We start from the raw sequence: 17,355 nt of genomic DNA on the forward strand, positions 1-17,355 counted from the left end.
CCCTGTAGGTTTGTCTGAACTGAGATATTCATACAGTGTTCAAATTTGATCAACAACTTCCTTCCGTCTCACTTCAGTCTGACAAAACCCTGCTGTCTTTTTCAGGACCATCCAATTCAATCAGCATTGATGCTCTGTCTCAAATAATCAGTACCATGTGTACAATATATTTCCATAAACAGTTGACCTTCTCATCACTCAGACCTGTTGTGCCATTTATATCTAAATGTCAAACAAAGACAGTCATTTCAAAGCAGAATAAAGAGAGATAGGGGTTTTGCTGATAAAAGAGTTATATAGTCTGATCCAATAGTTATACGGCATTGTATACGTTTGCTTTTATATAAAGTGAGGCTTGGTTGCTACTGGTAGATGTAAAGGCTTTCTATTCAACACAGTAATAAGAAAGAGACGCCCCAGGCAGCAGCCTGTCAATATGCTCTACTCACACACAAGCATAAGCCTGTGATGAAAAGGTAGAACAAATGTTCAACAGCAGCTTTGAAGTCCAACAGCTGTACAGGGAAAATAAATGAGAAACCGCCTCCACACCCATTAAGATAATCAATTATAAGTTAATTAAACTGCTTTCTGCAGGTAAACACACTCTCTACAGACTAAAGTAGAAGGACAAATCCTAAGGAGCATAAGGAAAAGTTCCTACAGCAGATATATGAGACCTAATGCATAATACCCTTTACTCTATGTTAGTCATAGTACGAGTTTATCAAAGTAGTGCTCATTAAACATCCTAAACAAGATCATTACAGTAATGATACAACTGAAAAAATGGGGCCGCATTATTGTAGTAGTTCGTAAACAAGAACAAACTTTCACTTAACATCAACAGTGACTTTTTTATAGAGAGATAATAAGGGACAGAGCTCTCGTAGTACACTCATAATAGTACAGATCCAGTGGTAAGGAGAGACAAGAGTTGGTAAATGAGAGGAAGAAAAAAAAAAAAAAAGATTTACATACTACCTCACTGAATAAAGAGCGCTAGAAAGAGGATAGGAATGCAGGACGTAGATGAAGCTGCCTTGAGAGGAGGTGAAAGAAATGAAGACTGACAGCAAAGAGAGAGACAGAAAAAAGAAGCAGATGGTCTCCAATCTGCCTCACACCTCTACACAATTGCACAGATCAGCTGCAGTCACAACTCCTCTAGCCCTACAACGACACAGAGCTCAGCCACCTCAGCAGCTGCCGGCTGACGGGCCGACTGGCTGGCTGCTACAGACGAGTGGATGGATGACTGTTTGGATAGGGGGATGCATGCCTGAATTGCTGACCAATGGGCTGGCTAGCAGGTTAGCAGGATGAATGAGAGCCTGGCCAGTCAGTGTGCCATGACAGAATGACTAATGGGCCAACACACTCCTTTAGTTAGACCTGCAGGCAAGCAGCAGACTGAGCTGAACTGTAATTCAAAGTAAAAGGTTACACAGCTAATGAACACTTTGTATGAAAGAGCAATAAAGGATAGAGACGCAGAGTAACAGGAGGAGAAAAGATGAGGAGCAGTGAACTGTGGATCATTTAACATTCATGGTATGTTACCTATACATCAAAGATTAGGTTTAAAATGTATCTAATATATCCCAAAAAATTACGATCAAAATTACGACAAATTGAAAATAAGAAACAGCTTGTCATAAAAGCCTCTGATCTAAACCTTCTTTTTGGACTGAGGACTTTGTGATTCAGAGGGGCAGCATAAAACTGTGATGTACCATTTCAACTGATCAAACTATCTGAACCACTTGATTTTACTTCATCAGGGAAAGATACACATTTTAACATTCGTTTTAAGGATTGCCCTCCATGTGGAGTTCAGGGAAAGAACAGAAAAAAATGTCAACATTACCTGTAATTTTATGACAGTAAATTATATTCTTTCAGGTGATTTTTAAAACTATTTAGTATATTTACAGAGATGTTTTGGTATGTGAATATATTTGGTGGATTTACCTTCTTTCTCGCTTTGATGCTGACTAACAGAGTGTGTGTGTTGGTGGATGAAAGTGTAGATGTGAAGGTAGAGAAGGGGTTATGAAATGGCCATGCACCCCCGTCACTTTGTTTCCTGCTGACCTTGTGCACTGTGTATGTGTATTTCAACGTATCAGTACATGCACACATCTCTTTTTGTTCCTGCATTTATGTGTGTGAGGCGTATGAAGTGTAAGAACAAAGGCCACAGTCAGAGGCAGTTCATCTTCACAGCTGTGTTTTACTGAGGCTTCATCATCAGACTCTTCCTACTAACATCTCTGATGAAACAACTGTTATGTCAGCCATCTCCCGTCAGTTTACATTCAACCAGCATTAGCACAAATGAGCATCATCAACATCTCATAACTAGGTTGTCCTAAATCTTTACCTGCCTCCTAAGATTAAAAACACACTAAATTCATGCAGCTACTTTTGCATTTACTGTCTCTTTAATTGAATCTATGTTGTCAGTGTTCACGTAAATCTGACAGCTTGTCTTCCAGCAACACAGTATGCGTTCTCATTATCACAGGTCTGGGTGGACTATAATATAGATGGCTTTCTAGAGTCCAACAGCGCTCACCAGTGGGATTCAAAGACGGATAAAAGTTTGGACTTCACGGGACATGAGAGCTCCAGAATAGAAAAGCTTTAGTATTCTTCTAAATCTATAAATACATGCAGACTCAAGAATACAAAATCTAATTCAACAAACATTATTTAGTTGACTTTCTGCACAGATACCATAAACCATCCATTAACATTTGTATTGTGTCTATTTCACAATGCAACAGCACTGTTTCACTGATAAAATCACAACTCAAGATTAATTTTCTTTGTTTTTTTTGTCAGTGGCATGACTCCACCACACAGAGGGCCCTTCCACCCTTTCCTCCAGACATGTTTGCCCACACCTGGCTGCCCTGGTTCCCAGGATGAGGTAAGCAAAAATATTCCCTTCATCAGCAAGTAAACTCTGGACCTTAAACAGAGCTGTGTGTGCGTGTGTGGGGCCAAGCCAAAGAGATGATGATGGAGCACTTTGGAAAGGAATAATGGTTTTGTCCCTGAAGGGCTTTCAAGTGATAGATGCTTCTGCATTGTGTGTGTGTGTGTGTGTGTGTGTGTGTGTGTGTGTGTGTGTGTGTGTGTGTGTGTGTGTGTGTGTGTGTGTGTGTGTGTGTGTGTGTGTCTTTAAACTGTGTGTTTTGGATAGTACTTCAGCACTGACACTTCAAGTGTCAACAACAAACACTTTTCCCCTTTGCCTTCAGAGAACTAAATAGACCTGTGCTATATAACGGACCAACCAGGGCTGAGAAATACCAGCAGCTGAAAGGGCTGTATGTTGGTCGAGACTACAAAAATACATTGACGATATAGTAAATCTAAAGCTACAGAAAAATCAATATGTGGCTTGATTGGATTTAGGACATTTAAACGCTGTAAATCACCACCGTGAACTAAGTAGGAGCCAGCAGTGGTGAGAATTACATTTTGTTTTCTCACACTGAAACTTGTTGATGAATCAATTATTTGAAATGCTAAACATTTGCTGGGTACGGCTTTAAAAAAGAACATGAGAATTTACAGACTTTGTACACTTTGTATCATAATTAAGTATCTTTTTCAGGTTTGTGAAACATCATGACACAAATTTGACATTTTGACATTTTACCTAGATTAAGTTATACATTAACTTATAATTGTTGATGGCCCAACAATGACAGTTAAAACATATTTTTTCAAAGAAAATGTAAATCGTGTGCCCAATGCAAGTTTCCAGAGCCCAAAGTGATGTTTTGATATTGCATATTGACAATTAGTTTTAAAAAAATAATAAAAAAATGTAGAATGTGCAGAATTAAACCAACACGTTGATTGCAAAGCTCAGCCGTAAAACCCAAGCATTTCTTTCCTGTTTCAGAATCATCAACACCAACAACTTAACTGCTGGACTGTAAACAAGCAGTAGATGCAGGTTCCTCAACAGCAGTGTTTCAAGGGTACCAAGGGGTTTTGTACTCGAGATAATGAGCCAAACATGAGTACAGCATGCTATGAGAAGAATATATCCAGTGCAGTATAGTGTGCTCATTCATTGGCTCCCCTTTTTCAGACAAAGAATTGTGCTGGTGGCTAGAAAAACAACTCTTGACCTACAGTATTCCCAGGGCGGCTTGTAGAAGGCCACCCCCCTCTCTTTGCTAACCCCTTCTTCTGTAGATTGTATAAATAAATGATGAGACAGCTTCCCCAGAACTCTACTACTCTAACCCCCGAAACCCTTCACATACACAAACACACACCCAACCCCCAACTTCTTATATTCCCATGAAGGCATTCTGTGACGCGACCCCATAAAACCAGCCCATAAATCCTTCAAGGAGACCCTCCAATTTGCTGACAGGGAGAAAGAGCGACAACCGACACAAACACATACATGTCACTCTGTATCACGTCCTTCAAGAAACATTTTTTGGGGATGTTTATTGTTATAATGCTTTATTCTATTATTCTTCTGCTCTATCACCTGTTTCATTCTAAAAATATGTTGCCGTTAGGTTGTTAGGGGGCCGGATATGATCTGTCTCTGGAGTCTGAAGAGAGGAGATAGGATACAGCATTGCTCTCTTCACAGTCCTCTAATACAAACACACAAATAGAAACAAGCCCTCACACTCTGAGACATACTCAAATTAAATGTCCCTTATTTCAAGCTCCATTTATCTCATTTAATGACACCTCACTGCAGGATTTAAACTACGTTCTGATAGCCGAATACAGTCGGGGGAGCTGAGGAGACCATTACATTATGATTGTGGCTCTGTTAGGCTTTCTTATCTCTTCCCTCCAAGCACACAGGTGTAAATCACAAATGAAGAGAAAGACAAACTGAGCTATAAAAGAGAATAGGATTGGGCAAATATTAATCTAGAGATACAAAAGTCTGTGACTGCATGCATAAAATCAACTTCCACATCCTCTAGTGCCAGGCTTCAAGGAAGGAAACACTATACTAAAACCAGCCAGATCCCCCCCCCCTCTCCCTCCTCCACTCCTCCATCTCGCCTTTTTTTTTTTTTTTTTTTTTTTTTTACACTTATTCCCATTCGGCCCTCCAGCCACAATTAATTCTACCAATCATCTCTCTCATCGAGGCCAAGGGAGCATTAAGAATGCACACTCACTGGGTTTGACTGCCAGCCAGGGACAACCGGAGGCAGGATGAGGAACTACTGTAGCTCCCAGTCCATTGTTTACTATTTCTACTGCCAGACTGCAAGCTAAGCAGCTCCAAAATATATACTACACCGGAGTAGAGTAGTGAAAATGATATGATGGAGAGAATCACATATTCCACACAGTCTGATAAGTGTTAATATATCTGTCTTGCGCGTGTGTGTGTGTGTGTGTGTGTGTGTGTGTGTGTGTGTGTGTGTGTGTGTGTGTGTGTGTGTGTGTGTGTGTGTGTGTGTGGTGAGAGGGAGAGAGAGAGAGAGAGAGAGAGAGAGAGAGAGAGCGCGTTAGGCACATGTGATGGTGTGGTGGTGGTTTATTACAAGCAGTCAAGTCAATACATCATAAGAGGGAGAGAGTGAAAGCAAGAGGCCAGATGGGGTGTGAGATGATCCTGGGTTACAGACGCAAAACACCCAACACCCCACAGCGCTGGAGAACGATATGGGGGAGTCATGCTGAGGAAGAAAGAGGAAAAAGAGACACAGAAAGTGGGAGAAATGGGAGAGATTGAGACAGATCGCTGGAATGGAAGGAAAATGGTTGTAGCATGAGATCTCTAAAAGAAAAACATTGTTTTAAATAGGAAAACATGTGTCTCGCTGTGTCGGTTTAATAGTTAAACATATAAAAAGCATATAACTGAGAGGAGAATAGAGTTGAAATGCTACTTTGTAACACTGAACTACTGCAATTTTTGCTTTATAATATGTCTGATAACTGCAATCTACTGTACAACAATATATTAATGGAAACAAATGTGCATTAATGGCCAGAGAACAAGAAATTCAACATTCAGATGCATGGACATGCATACTTTTAAGTCACCACTAATTAGAAAATAAATAGAGAGCAAACACTATTCAGCACTGGCTCTGTAAATTGAAAGTAAGTACGAGAATTAGAAATTTGTTTAAGGGGGAACAAGCATATTACCGAGAGAATTCATTGTTGCTGTGGGCTATTTTGTCATACATCATGTTGTACTAGTTTTGCAATTTTTGGGGATTGAAAGAATCCAATGATTCCCAGTAAATGGGAAAACAAACAGGGTTACTTTGAAAATGTAGATGTGTAAAGTACTGGTGCGTCTGGTCACTGAATGCTGAGGGGTTATTTCCAAAAACATATGGTCATCAGGTCAGAACAATCCTACTTGAAAAAAACAAAACTGGTGTATTTAATAAGGAGTCAGTACGGCAGTTAACATGAAAATTTCAGCTCAGAATGTGTGTCTATGTAAATGTCTCACGTGTCTGTATGATAATGTCTCAAAAAATTTGGTATGACAAAAAAACAAAACGATAGACTTTTCTCTAAATGAAAGTAACTTTATGACTAAGGACATATAAAAGACACAGAAAACTTTTCACAGAGTAGCAATTACTTAAGTGAGTCCTTAAACCAGACATAGAGGTTGAGGCAGTGCACTGATGCAAGTACACTAATAGGCAAAGTTTCTGATAAACCACATGAAGTGGGTCATGTTTGTTGCTACACAGGCTTATTGTTGTATCCATTGTATTTCCTGTAAAACAGAGTGCGTGTTTGCAGATATGTGCATGTGTGCGAAACTCCTTGTAAATGTATTAGGACTTAATATTTGTGAAATCTGACTCGTCAGTTACTCTTGCCTTTTCTCAGCATGTCCGTATTAAAGCCCTGATAGTTCCCGTATCTCTTATAAACCCACATGTACTCACGCCTGTCGACTGCAGAAAAGAGACACACACAGATTTGGGACTGCACACCACAGGAACAAAAAAACATTGTGGTGACTCTATCTACAGTTCAGTGGAGGGCTAAATGGGCATGGTTGAAAGCACAGAGGAGGTTAAATTGGAATAAGGGAGACGAGGAAAGACGTTAGATGAGGTGGAATTGGACAGAGAGGAGAAGTAGGGCACAGATTATTCCAATCAGACAAACAGGAAGTCTACATAAAGCGGTAATATTGTTGACCAAGAGGCTGCTGGGAAAGTTAATTAATCCCGCTCTTTATTCTTCAGAGGGCAGTTTCTCTCTCTCCCTCCCTTCTTTCCGGCCTCTTCTTATTTTACTAAGATGATACTGTGAAGTGTTATCTCTGACAGTCAGAGTGAGGAAATGTTTGGCCCAGACCTCTCTCTCTCTCTCTCTCTCTCTCTCTCTCTCTCTCTCTCTCTCTTTCTCCTCACAGCACCACACAGAGCCTTGAAGATCGGGATAGTCTCTCAGAAAGTCTGGCCGACTCCCTGAATCTCTCTATAGGTAGATAGGGCCCGACGGAAAGTCAAACTGATAACAGCGGGAATTAAAAGCCATCGGATTCATCTCATTGGGTGAAATGTTCGCCTGAATTTTCAGCTTCAGTCACGTCTCTCAAACTTTGTCAGATATCTGAAGCCCTTTGAGATCTAGAATATTTTGAATCTGTCAGTAACGTCCACTTTGGGGATATTATAAATGAAAAAATAAAGCGTAGCATTTATTAGGCATGTGGTCTGAGCGGTCTAGTCTGAACCAAAAAACTATTTGATTAGCAAGTGTTATAGATCTCATTTAAAGCCATTTTAATAATAGCTTTTTAATGTGATATTCATTGCCAATATTAAATTTCTACTGACACTCTATGACTGGTGAAATCAAGACTTTATTCCTGTGGCAGCAGTCCAATAGAGGATGTATCAATGTCTCAGTATGCAAACTCACGCACTGCACAGATCTCTTATTAAACATTAGATGATGGAAATCTAATTCTAAGAGATCAGGTCTGATTTCATGGAGCCAATGTGGAGCCTGTAAGGTGAGTGTAAGAAGACTCCACTGAGAGTCTCCAGCATTGAGTTATACATTTTAACTAAAAATGTAAGCTAATGTGTGTATCCTTTAATTCAAAATGCAGTTTAGTGTGTACTATTATGCCTTAATAATGAAAAGCCCACTTTCAACTCTACAGCAGCCAATTATTTCTGAAGTCAAACTTGTATCTTTACTGTCATGTACCAAATAAAAGGTATAAGGTACAAGCAAACTGAATGATTTGTTGTACCTTATACATATAATTGGTACCTTATACAGGACATTCAGTCAAAGTAGACGCTGAATCGTTTTATAAAAGTGCCTTTTTTTTTTCATTTTTGTTGACTCACTGCAACACCAAATTCAGATCTACACTCTGAAACACATTGAAACACAGTTCTAGTATAAATGTCAGACAGCGAGAACAGCATGACAGAGAAACGTACACACACATACACACACGCACATAAGGCACAGCAGCCAAGGTAGTTCCCACAACAATATGTACTGTACAACCTCAAAGTGCCAGCATTGTAGTTTCCTGTTGGTTCTTGGCATAATATGAGAGGTTATATTTATTCCTACAGACACTAGGAAGGCACTGCGAGAACTTCATAGTGCAAACACGCTTGCATATGTATGAACTATGACAGTAACTGAACACTATGGCAGCACAGACCTCAAGGAGGCAACAGAGGCTGCTCTTGGAAAACCTTTCACTGAGCTAGAATAAAAAAGGGAGTCTATATAAAGCAAACCCTAATCAAGAAATAGGGGAGGTGTGCAAGAGGAAGGAGATGAGGAGTAGGGAGAACAAGGTAGACAGGAGAGGACTGGTGGTTGGCTGAGGGCTGGAGGGCACCAGGTCTCATCAGCATAGTGTGTATTCACAGCACATGCCCAGTGCCTGAGGGGGATTTGTCTATTTGTGATTGTGTGTCTGTTTGTGTGTGTTTGGGTGCGAGAGTCTTTCTGTATTGTATGGTTTTGTAAAGTAAACTACATTATTCCAATGGTTGTTTAACTTAACTTGAGGGAGGAGAGGGGGAAAGGCCATTAAATACAGATGGAGATGGTTTATGGTACGTAACAAATATAGGTTTAGGCATAAAAAGGGAGTGAAAATAGTTTTCCCGGGTTGACAGCAAATCTCTCCATAAGCAGAGCAATGAATTCTTTAAATCTGTCTATCTATTTTTTTTCTCCACAATTTCTCCTATAGAGAGTGAACCCTAATGTGAACCCTGTGGATAGATTCAGTACAGTCTCCAATCTCTTCTCAAGATGGTAAACTAACAGCTTAACCCCATTAGTCAGGGCTGGTCTGTGGTCATGGCTTATTAAGATAACAATAAGGGTTTATGTTCTGCTTTCAGCTTTATGCAAACAAAATTGATATTAATCACCATCTACATGTAGCCTGTGGAGAAAGGAGAGCATTCAGATATGCTCTACTGTGCTGATGGTGTCTTTTTTTAATGCTCTGCTGGAGAGGAAGGGAGGACTGGACCCTGTAATCTCTTTTCCTTTATGCCACATTTATTGTCATCACTTCCTCCTCAACTCTTTTTCAGGCAGAAGCATGTTTATTTCCTCTCTCACCTCTCTCCCTCCACATCTTTCCTCTTCACCGAGCTTGTTCAGTTGATCCATATGCAACCAAGTGGAAGGAATAAGGGCGGCATCCTAGACTCACTGCATTCATACGGAAAATATCAGGGCCACGTCTGTACAGGAAAGGCCACAGAGGAAACCATCAGGGTCCTGTTTGCAGCTGCATTGCACTTCATGAAGCAGCAACTTGCTGTAAAACTGTGTCCCAATTTCAAAAGGAAAAAATGATACTGTGGGTTATGTATATTTTTTCCACTACAAATATGTTCTGCTTTACTATTCAGCACCTAAAAAGATGATGGAGCAATGCTAGTCATTTTACATTTCAACATTTTTATAATTTGATAATAAATATGTTCTGTCTCACTTCGATTCGCTATTTATGAACAGTTGGCTTGGTGACAAGTGGTATTCAATATTAAAGCCTGTAGGTTTTGCGTGATATTACATCATCTACTTCAGCTCCATTGTAATCTTGCCTGCTCCATTGGCCTACTGTTACATAGGAAAATCACACTAAGCTGTAAGACAGAGGAGTTATTTGGTCAATCTGGATGATAAAAAGTTATAATATAAGATTGATAATAATATGTTAAGAATTTTACAACAGATTGACGCACTTCCATTCAAAATTAGATTGCTGAAAGAACAAAGAAACATATGGGAAAAACGGACTGATGCTGACACCTGATTTCTTGTGCATCTTGGAAAGCTGATGGATGGAAGAAGGAAATGAATTGTCTCACAACTAAAGCCCCCATAATACACTGGAGGACCAGGGCACACTTAATAAAAAGGGCAGACTCTTCCCACTAATACGACCAATAAAATATGTCGTCAATAGGAATAAAAGCTAAAGACAAAAGTAGTGATTGACATAAAAGAGTTGGTCATTAAACAGAAAAAAAAAGAAAAGTAACTGCTGGATGACCTTGAAATTTAAATGAATATTTTGGAAAATCATATGCTGATCAGAGTGCCTGCAGTGTAAAATAGAAAAAGAAAATCCTTTATTCAAACATTCGACTTGGAGTCAAAATGGCCCTCTGGAGCAGCTTTTTGACGGCTATAATAACACAGCCAATTGGTTGGAAGAAAATTGCTCTTCCATTTCCACGTCTAGTGTGTGTGTGTGTGTGTGTGTGTGTGTGTGTGTGTGTGTGTGTGTGTGTGTGTGTGTGTGTGTGTGTGTGTGTGTGTGTTCTCCTCTGTGCGCTATAAATGCACCAACTTGCATGTGTTTAAGTCAGTGTGTGTGTGTCCTGTCCCATTTTTGAGAGCTGGTTGGCTGGGAGTGACATTGTCATTATCGACATCTCTCTCCGCTCCCCTGGATCCTGTAGCCATTAGCAACCAACTCCGGGAGTTGGCCTCTCCTCTGCTGCAGCCAATTGCTTTCACATCACTGTGTGACTGTGTGCATGCATGCGAATGAGCAGGTGTTCTTCTGCGTTGGTGTGTGTATGCACTCATGTCTGGATTTGGCTCTATGATATGAGATTATTTGATAAAATGCAGCCTCACTGTTACTCATTTATTCTCAATTTATTCCTGTGCTAAGACAAATGTTCCATGACAGTGGGGGAACACATAGAGATACACTCACACACATTTCATGCCAAGCATGCTGAACAGAAAACTGCACACCAGAAGGAAGCAGTCAGCATAAAATAATCAATAGGTGCTGATTAGGCCAACTCAGTACCTTTGTATTGCATGGAAAGCAACAGCCCTTTTTCTGTGTGCCTAGAAATCAATACTCTGATTTCTGATTAGGCAGCACTACATATCTCTTTGAGCAGAGGAAAGAGCAGTACACACAAACTGCCTGTGAAATGAGATTGAAAAAGCACCAGTCCATGATAGATGTTCAAATAAAACAACATTGCAGGCCTATTTTCCCAGAACACAAATTAAGCTGAATGCATGTAAGGCCTTAGAGGAAAGCGTTTTAGTTGTAGATGGGCATTATGTTTACATCCGGTTCAAAGCATCTAAGGGGAAAAGTCAGCAGAGCTGCTCTTTGTGCAGCACAATTGTTCATTTTCAAGATAAGCAGCACTGGGTAGTATGATGTGTCTTTATAATGGACTTACATTAATAGATCTGTGCTATCTAGTACAACCATCACACAGTGGGGGGAATGAGGTGCTTTGCTCAAAAGCAACTAAGAAACAGCTGAATGAAGACTCCCATCCAACATCTAGAATTCCACAGACAGAAATGATTTTGGCAACATTGTAACCTTCAGGCTGACACTGACCCTTTACATAGCGGAGTCAACACTCCAGGCACTCATTGGCACAGTAACATGAAAACCCTTTTATATTGAAGGCCCCGCTGGGAGTGTGTGTGTATAAAAAACACTCCTCTCCTTCCCGGTCGGCCTGTATCTCTATCTGTGTTTGAGGAAATATCACAGATAAGGGTGGAAAAAAATAGATTGAACTAGTTTTCATCAGCTGATTTAACATTTCCATAGCTTTGTAGAACTTCTATACAATGCTCCTTATTAAGATGTTAAAAGGGGGAACAAACACTTTATCCTTAAGGAAATGCCATAAAATATCTTCTGAAGACTTAACACATCAGACTCAAGGGACTCTATTTTTAAAGTAGAGTAGCTGTTGCTCACAAATATCGACTGAAACCTCCAATACAACAGGAATGCAACTTTTTTATGAATAAATGCCTTGAATATGGGCATTGTAATGCGCCATGTGCCAAAGGTTAAATGGTGAAAGATTCACCAATATAAAGCACATTATTTCAGGGTAGATATGTATAAAGAGAAAAATATACAGCACTTATCAAGTATGCTAATAACTCTTTGTCTCCGTTACCATGGGAGCTTGTCATGTGACAAACCACAGGGGTGTGTCCATATGGATCCAAGAATACCTTTGAGAAGCTTGTGTGTGAGTGTGTGTGTGAGGTTGGGGGAGAGAAGGGGAGAGAGAGAGATCATATATTATGGTTACATTACTGGCTGGCGGGTGAGTTTAATCAGACTAGTAATAAAAACAGGGTGATCTGATGGAGGAGTCCTCTGGGAATCGCAGCTCTTTGTGTCTCTCAAACCCCTCTGGACCAGGACAACCTCCCCCTCTCACCCCCACACCTCAATCTCCCCACCCCCTACTGACATTCCTATTCCCATATTTCTCTCATCTCTCCTCCCTTCTCTCTCCTTCAGTTGTTGATCCTAAATTTAGATTTAAGATGTAGCAAAAAGGGGTCAAACCGTGTTTCAATCACTGCAGCTCAATAATGCCACTGACCCTGATGGCTGGACCAAAGACCTTCAAACAAACCATCCCCATTCGTGGACACACACCTGTACCCATCTTGTTTGGCTAAGCGGCCCTCCTTATGTGCCGGGCGGCCCCCCAGCAGATGATGGATGTGACAGGGAAGGCCCTTGTGGCGGCTGGGAGCCCCAGCCTAGCTGATGGCTTATTCATTACAACAGGCCTCAACTGTCCTTTGTGGACCCTAAAATGCCACCGAGCAGAGCTGTGCTCAACACAAACACCTTTACTTTGATGGATGAGGCAGGAGCAGCCCTGCTGGATCCTCAGGTAACCCTGCTGCTGAATGTGTAGCAGGGTTAAAGAATCCGACCTTTGTAAATGTAGCCTTCAGGTGGATGCAATTAATTACACTTAGTTAATTAATTACACAGTTGGACCAAGGCTTGTGAGTGTACCTGTACTTTTAGTCAGCATTAGTGCCATTGCTCTACCCACCATACTGTAGTTATAGCATTCTTATGTTACTGGTGACTTTTTACTAAATCACGCAAGAAATAAAATAAAATACACTGAAGCAAACACTGAATACACAAAATACGGCATGCAATGTATTGCCTTCCACTTTAATCTTGACAGTAGACAAAGTCATTTTAACCTTTACTTGTCATGCCTGATGATGGATTTGCATGTGAAATGAGTATCATCAAATAGATTTTATACTGTATAGCTTTCGTGTTTTTACACATACATTCTAGAGGGGACTGGCTCATTGAACAATGTATTTTGTCTTGTGTGTGTGTGTACCTTTAGCTCTGAGCTTCTGAGTGTATTTCCCAACATGATGTATAGTACTTTGTAGAAAACACTAAAGCAAAACAGTTCTATCAAAATGACACAGAGCCCTCACATATACACAGACCATGGTTATTCTAAAATTGACAAATGTTCACACACCCAGCTCATGTATCAGAGTCAGGAAACTTTAATCCAATTCAACATCTTTGCCTCTATGGTGCTTCAGGCAAACACAGACTTCAGACATCGAGTACTTGTAACTTTATCTGAGGGCAAGTTCAGTCTGAATTATGTTAGTCTCCCTTCCAGACATTTCCTACATACAACACTTCCCTCAGCTGTCTGTCTAGTCCGAAGGAGCCCTAACTGATGCAATCCTTCCTCGGTATCAACAGTAGTGACAGTGCAAAGGTCTGGTGTGGGTTGGCAGGCTAAAGAGGAGTGATTACAGCTGAGGGGACTTTGGCCTCGGGGCCAGCAGGAGCTGAATAGAGGCCAGCAAACAGAGCAAGTGACAAACAAGGCATCTGCTGAGAGAAGGACAACACAACTCTGAGAAAGAAAAAACACAGCTGGAGATTCAAGTCGATTTATCAACCAACTAAAAATGGTAGATTAAGGTCGTTTCTCTGTTAAATGACCTCTGACATTCTTCAATCAAATAATAAAGTATTAGCTATGATACTTAGCAACTACACAAACTCCTTTAACATGTGCTAACAACTAAAAGCATCTCTCTCATGTGCAATAACAAACAGAGCACCACAGCACTTTTGATTTTGAAGTGACATGCTCTTCCTTGTATCTCTCATCTGATTTTTCCTCTGTTCAGCTCATGGGGGAGGAGTGTTTGGTCCCTCCTTTGCAACTCCTAATGAGGCTCTGTGTGTGTGGCACGTACGTGTGTGTACATTACTGAATGCAGCGGCCTGCTAATGGGCGCCTCATTGTATTACCATGGATACAGCTGGATGTCAATGTAGAGAATCCTATTATGTCCTATTTGTCCCTCTGGAAAATCCTTAACAAGGAAAACCTTGGCCCGATTTCATGTCTAATTACGCACATGCCCAGGTGATAAAGCAAGAGCACAATCCTCTCACTCATTATTAGTAATTTATGAATGTTCAGTCTTTGACCTAACTGGTAAGCTTACTTTCTAGCAATGATTCAAACGATTATTTCTAGTGATTATTATTAAGAGATTGGTTCTTCAAACCCATAGCCCAAGCCAGTGTGTCCAACAAACCTTTAGAAAAACTGTAGATATTCAATTTACAATAACATTAAACAGATAAAAGCAACAAGTCTTCACTTATCAGCTACTGCTTGGAATTTTGTGCCTGTTAAATTACTTTAACGATGAATTGATTATTGAAAGAGTTGGCAATCACTTTTCTGTTGCTCAACTAATAAACTTAAATTATTTTTTAACACAAAAACTGCTTCTTCACTTTGCGATTACAAAATTGCAGGAAACCCTAGGATGTGCTGCAGAACAATGCAAGCTCCTGCAGTGTCCTGTCTATAGTGACCTTTATCAACTGGGACCTCTGTGGCTGATATTGTGGTTATTAAATTAGTATTCAAATGTCATTCTGAAGCCATTTAAAAAGACACAAGGGGCAAAATTGATCTTACTCTTTGCTACAGAGTCTGTCCTCGATGTGTGTGTGCACATGTGCATCACCAATTTACAAGCAGCAACAGCGGCAGCAGTCATCTCCGGTGTTCAGAATGCTAATGTGAACATGATGGGCCAGTCACACAATGAATGGTAACGAAACACAAGGTGAAAGGTCAAATTGCTGCTGATGAAATGTTCGTATTTGTGCCGTTGTACACCTACTGCGGGGGACCTAGACGCACACACGCACACAGAACAACTCAGACAGACACAAACAGATACACACACAAACACACACACACACACACACACACACACACACACACACACACACACACACACACACACACACACACACACACACACACACTCCCCCCTCTTCCAACAGAGGGTAGATGAAAGAGCATGTAGCTGTTGTTGGAGGATGGGAGATGATGCTGGAGTGGTTGGGTGGATGCTGGGTGAGTTAGAGGGGGTGTAGAGAGGAGAGTGTGGGCGACTAAGAGACAGACAACAAAAGGTTGGTGCTGCCCTAAAGTTCAAAAAAGCCCTTTCAACCCAGCTTCTACCAATGTGCATACAAACACACATGCATACGGCAACAAACATGGCCCAACTGAATCGTCCTTTATCCACCGGTAGAACTGTATTTACACTCATTGTTTGTGGGTTTAGTTGCCCAATAAAAAGGAGTTCAACATATAACATTTAACTGAGTATGTGTTTGTGTTTGTTTATGAATAGTTGTTACCATTATTCTTCTATATTGGGTAATCCAGGGACACTCCAACTAAATGGCCACATGCTCAATGATGGTCTTCCTATCCAAGGGCTCTAGAGGCCATTTTCTCAATGAGGCACGCACACACAATAATACACACATTAATGCATAGAGACACTCGCGCTCCAACACACAAACAAAGAAAAGCAAACATCGTCACTATCTATTCCTCCCAGCTCTTTGTCTGAGAGGAGGACTTAAGTATTCTTCAACTCTATAATTTAGTTGTGGGTCAAGGCAATATTTAAAGCAATTATTGTCATCCAATAATTACATACGGTTGTTACACACAACCTACATGGTAAACTGGAGAATGAAAATGACCTTCAGACCAGTTTGCCTGAAATCTGCTGAGTCAAAAAAAAGAGACATTTGTACAATCCAATATTAAAGCTCAAGACTCGCTTTGAAATAACTACTGCTGAAGAAGCAGAGCTAAGCGGGTGGCATCGGCTTTGTGATCTTAGCTGCGGGAGCACTTCCTGTGGAGAACAATCAACTCTAATGTACATTCCCTACTCCATTTCATCTACATAAGCAACATCTGCTTCTGAGAGTTTACACACACACACACACACACACACACACACATACACACTCACACTCAGGGACAGAAACTCTTCCTCTCTCAACTATGTCCTCTTCAACAACAACAACAACATTTATTTAGCTTTAATCCAAGAAAATGTAGTAGTTGGTGTACGTTACGTACTGTACAATTCAACTTTGTTTTGATTCAGAAAGTGGTGAAGCTACAGAGACAACAGGGAGAAGAATGACAACAAACTAGCAGGCCAGGATCCAAGTCATATCTCTCCAGGGAGAGCCTTTAAGCCTCGTAACAGCAGTGGAGCTCGCCTCAAAGACAAACTCTGCTGCAACAGGACTGGCATAACTATGGAGGCCCCAGAGAGTCTGTCTCTTAGGGACTGGGTTGTTACTGAAAGTGAGAACGAGAGAGTTCTCTCAAAATGTACACATGAACAGGGAGCCATAACTAAAGTGTGTCTAACAGGATTATGTCAACAAAACAGTTTGGTTGTAAACAGACAATGCATCAAGAAATTCAAGAATTCTGTTGCTCTAAGACGGAATAGGCAATTCGCTGCAAGTACACCTGAAGTTTCGCGTGACTTACGAGAATCGACAGACGAAATGTTATATATCCTTTAAAAAAATCTGTATACATTTCTTAGCATCCAGTAGAAGTCAGATTACTTTTATGGGTTAAATATTCCTTTACGTCCCTCCATATCTTAAGCATA

General features: G+C 40.6%; 1 protein-coding gene across 2 annotated transcripts in view; it reads right to left on the reverse strand.

The window, feature by feature from the left end:
• The window catches only part of xpr1a (xenotropic and polytropic retrovirus receptor 1a), a 66,095-nt gene that overhangs the window by 21,751 nt on the left and 26,989 nt on the right, over window positions 1-17,355 (reverse strand). The gene's annotated exons all lie outside the window — the stretch shown is intronic.

This window comes from Anoplopoma fimbria, chromosome 8 (genome assembly GCF_027596085.1).
Source record: "Anoplopoma fimbria isolate UVic2021 breed Golden Eagle Sablefish chromosome 8, Afim_UVic_2022, whole genome shotgun sequence".
Taxonomy (NCBI): Eukaryota; Metazoa; Chordata; class Actinopteri; order Perciformes; family Anoplopomatidae; genus Anoplopoma; species Anoplopoma fimbria.